This window comes from Macrobrachium nipponense, chromosome 14 (assembly GCF_015104395.2).
Source record: "Macrobrachium nipponense isolate FS-2020 chromosome 14, ASM1510439v2, whole genome shotgun sequence".
NCBI classification, from domain to species: domain Eukaryota; kingdom Metazoa; phylum Arthropoda; class Malacostraca; order Decapoda; family Palaemonidae; genus Macrobrachium; species Macrobrachium nipponense.
This window is the reverse complement of record NC_087207.1, coordinates 54,763,568-54,768,696: the sequence shown is the minus strand read 5'-3', so window position 1 is coordinate 54,768,696 and position 5,129 is coordinate 54,763,568.

Genomic DNA, 5,129 nt, shown 5'->3' with positions numbered 1-5,129 from the left:
ACTTTTCGAGAACTCATCTTAACCAAATGCAATTGAGAGATGTTTTGAGGCCGCTACCCAATTTATTTATTTATATTATAAGGGAGAATCTTAACAAGCCAGCTACCAATTCTAAAACCATTTTTATTCCATTTATTTCCTTTTTTTGTGCAAAGTTTTGCGAAAATGTTTTCCAATATTTGAGTTTTGTATTTCAGTATTATTTTTTTATAATCAGCATAATAATTTTCAACACAATAAACTTACTAACAATTTACTTAGGCAAATCATAGGATGTTAACGATAATTTCTGCAGGTCTAAAATATTTTAGATATGTTTGTTTTGTATTTGTACTAAAGGTATTAAAAGTTACAACTTACAATTGTTGCAGAAATTGACTGTAAAAGGACACCAAACTCAATTATAAAGACTTTGCAACTATCTGCATTTTTTTAAGGAAATGGTTGTGCGAAATGTAATTGAATAATAAATTGTATATATGTATTTGTAGCTGTGATTACAATTTTGAAATATTAAAATTGTGAAATTATACTAATGATTGTATTTGACATTGTTCCCCATCTTGTAATTGAAGTTGTAATTGTAATTCGATAACAGGTCAGGTAATTATGATTCTAATTGTAATAGACATAAAGCAGACGTAATTACCCCTAACCTGCTTATATTACATAAAGATATGCGACAGTAGCTACTTCATACGATATGGAATAAGCATAAAAATAATGGGAACAAAAATAAAAAAAATTTTATGTATACATGGGAGAAAATTGATTAGAAATTCAGTGATTTTTCCACGCACTTCGGCTTCTCTCGGGGCACCTGTGAATTAATTGTTTAATCTTTAATCGACTTAACCTTTCTCGGGATCTATGGGGTTCATGTCTGCACCCATATTTGGCCAGTCAACCAATTCAAATCCTCCTCGACCTTGAAACCATTCCTGGCGACTATTCTGGCCGAATGGATGGGGCAGCTGTCATGAATGAAAATGACGGGACTAAGTGGAAAGGGATAATTCCGCTGGTGAAGTGAAGGGAGGAAGAAATCCTAAAGAATTTTAACGTATTTTTTCACTGATGAAAACCTTCAGTCTTGGTGATATCACATATACCATGTAAGGAAATCCAGGCCCACACGTTTACGGTTACAAGCCACTCCTGGCCACTTCGTAAGTGTTTCCTTGGTATTATCTGAAGGAAAACAATCTAATTTTTTTTTTTACAATTTACCCGTTGCTTTCCGTAACAGGAAAAGAAAAAAAAAAAAAAAGATATCTTAGTTTTACCAGACCACTGAGCTTATTAACAACTCTCCTAGGGCTGGCCCGAAGGATTAGATATTTTTTCTTGGTTTCTAGGAACCAATTGGCCATCTAGCAACGGGACCTACAGTTTATTGTGAGATCCGAACCACACTATATCGAGAAATGAATTTCTATCACCAGAAATAAATTCCTCTGATTCCGCGTTGGCCGAGCCGGGATTCGAACTTCGGACCACCGAATTGGCAGCCAAGTAGCGCGAAAACCCACTCGTCCAACGAGGAAACTGTAAACAGGGAAAATAATGATATATCGTTTTGGGGAAATGTAATGCTAAGTAACAACCCCGGCATTAAGATAATGTTTATTCATCTATGACGATTAATACTTATTACAAGTTTGCATCCTCCAACCTCTTATACACTAAAACAGCTCGAAAGCGGATTAGTGGAATTCACGTTAAGAGAGGAACAGACAATTAACAATTTTTCATTATGAAGACATACAGAATTGTAAACGTTATCAATGACAGTAATGACCTGAGATGTTTGCAATGCCAGTAACAGCCAACCAGTCAATCATTCCCACTAATCGTGTGATTTAATATATCACTTTGTTCAGTGATAACGATATCACTGCTACAGCACCCCTATTACACGCTAACAAGTTTGTAACGCAATCAAGGCTAGACTGAGGTGTTGTATAAATTTTGATAGGTTATCTGTCCTCTGCTAGTAGTATTCGTTATTGTCTCCAAATGAACAGCAACATATAGTTCTCCGGGCGCAGATCGTCGCTCTACAGAGTGGGCTTTCAATACGTGCTGTTGCACAGCGTCTTGACGTCTCCCTACAACAGTAAAAATAAATGGAAAAGGAAAACCTCATAGAATTCCTGCCAGGAAGGAATTTCTCGCCGAACGGCATCGTGCTGATAGGCTTGCCTTTGTTCAACAGTTTGTGGGGAGGATATGGTTTAATTTTGGTCTCGCGTCGTATGCAGTGACGAAAGGTCTTTTACTCGCAGAAGTCACGGCAGAATACATAAACTGAAGACCGAGTAATATAAGGTTGAGTTTCTATAATTATTAATAAACAGACTATAATAATTATAAAAAAGGGTAATATTATAATCAAAAGATGATAATTTTGTCAATAACCATGTATTTACAAGGAGAGTGAGTTTAACCCAATCCTTCTTCTGTAAATGTTGTTTTATTCAGAAAATCTACAGTACTATAATAATATTAGGATAAACACTAAAAACACACAGTCATTAAAGATAAACCAAGAAAATATTTCAAGTGGAGCTTTTCGTTAGCCATACACTATCCACGAGCATATCTAGTATTTCGTCCACTCATCGGGGTCGCAACAGGCCCACCTTACCCCTAATCCCCCACCCAATTTCAGTTGTAGTTAAAGCCAGAATGAGGACATCGGTACAGCAAAAGCAAGAAGCTCGTCAGTTTGAATTACATTTTTAGAATTCCAAAACCTGTAAGACGGCTTAACAAGAACTCAATCCCCGACACCACTCCCCCCTCCCCCCGCCCCCGAAAAAATATATATACATATATTAGTTTAGTCAAGATTTGGAGGGTGTTGATGACATCAAAACTGCATACTTAGCGCAGTGGTATTTCTAGATGACATTTGGTCACTTTAAATTAGCTAATATGAGAGAGAGAGAGGAGCTAAGGTGTCGGACATTTCAACACGTTCACTGATTTTTTGGGTATGTTCAATGATGTGCTGCTGCTCTTCTCTTTATAGCTTCGTATTATATTATTGGTAGGAAACGCACTGCAACCGATACTATAAACTCGTCGCTTACGTGATAAGGTTAAAATATCTTGTTATGATGTTCGTGATTCTCTCCAATACCAAATATAACTAAAATTTTTATCAAATTTAAGTATTGCTTAATGAATATGACCGATATATAATAACAGACACGGTGGTAAGATAACGTCTTAGACGAAAATTAAATGGAATCTTAATAAACAAACTTATATTAAAAGTGAGACAGTAATCTTAGTTACAGCGATATAACCTGCTCAGATCTCCTTTTTTTTTTTTTTTTTTTTTTTTTTTTTTTTTTTTGCTCCGTGTGTGTGTGTGTGTGTTTCTTCAACCATACCGTAATGACTCCTCCCACTGAAAGAATTCAAGAGCTTATTGGTGGAACTCTTGCTAAGAGAGGGCGAGTCCTCCCCCCATCCCCCTCAGTAAACACTGTTGACCATATAATTTTTTCGAAGTCCCTCAAGAAGGTGGTACCAGGGAAACCTGTGTCCAACACATTCAACTCCAAATGGTTGAAGCTTTCCTCTTCTAGATTTGATTAGCTGTGGAGGAAACTATCCTTAAGCTTCCCAGGAACATCATTTGTATACCTAGAATGATGAGGAAAGATTAGGTAAGAACTGACAAGGATCTTTAACAGGTATTACAAAAAATATTTAATTAATAAAACGTCCTTATCATTTGATACAGATAATTGTAGCGAGCTTGTGGCAAGTTAAATGCTGGTCATTATTTCTTAAAGGGTACAGTAAGTTGTATAAAAAAACTAAATCTTATCAAACTGATACCTATACCTTTCATGAACATTTAGAACCCTGACAGTGTATTTAAGACTTTCATAGAAAGTGTTTTGTCAATAATTTATTACTGATTTTACGACTCCCCTCATGTATAAAACATTTAGATTAAAAAAGTAGAAACAAAAAAGCAAAACCATAAGGTTCCACAAGCTCAATATGGTACAGAAGTTTTATGAAGGCTCCATGTAAAATGTTCCTTTGGTCACACACACCATAATAAAGGACAAGCCAGGGGTGGTCCAAATGTATGCAATAAATTGCAAAAATACGTGTATAATATTTGATCCACAACTGGCGTGTGTAGTTATTATTCTGTAACAAAATCAGTCGAAAACTAAATAGCATCTTACTGCAGGGAATTATGGGAAGGAGTGGGAAGGCAAAAGGACCACTGCCTAAAGACCTCCACACTCTAAGGGCCTAATTTCTGATGATTTGCCTATATGCTACCTACTAGTAGTAAATTTTGAATAAAACTCAACCAACATCCATATGGCATAACGCACCGGCCATAAGATAAGTCGACTTTTGGGGAGGTTGCATGCTCACTAGCCTTGGGTTCCTAGAGCCTTTAAATTACTTCCTGTCTCGTTGAATCCGGCTGCCTCTCAAAAATGGCCCTAACATATTCAGCCGAACGTATGCTATGTAAGGTATATAAAGTATTCAGAATACCTTTAACTCATAATAGAAATCACTGAAAAGAAATTACAGGAGTTGCTTATTCCATTAACAAATGGTCATATTTTGCATTCTGAAAACTAAATTTCAGTGATACCCAAGTAGTAATAAACACAAGAATACAGTACAGTTAAAACTTTTTCCAGTTTCACTTCAGTTTCAAATTAAATCAATTTAAGCATTACCAACATCATTTCCTTGAATTCCTACTTCAAACCTGCCTCAATTTCACTAGATAAAACTTTAAAAACCCTCGTACAATAAAAGAAAAGTTACTGATAGTCCAAAAGACTTTTTTTCAACCTATATTTCAGATCTCCATATAGTAAATTTGTTCTTAACTTCAATACAAGTTCGAGTATTAACAATTATGCTAGAAACGCTGTTGAGTGAAGCCACCAATTCAAGCTGCATACTGTGTACTGGTTAAATTTTACTTATACCCTAACCTGTGTGAAATACCTCGACGCTTTTTACAAATAACTCATGAAACTGAGGAAAACCAAAATACTTAACATTCAACTGACGCCAACAGCCGCAGTTCTAAGATCCCAGCTGGTAGGTAAAAAATAGTAACA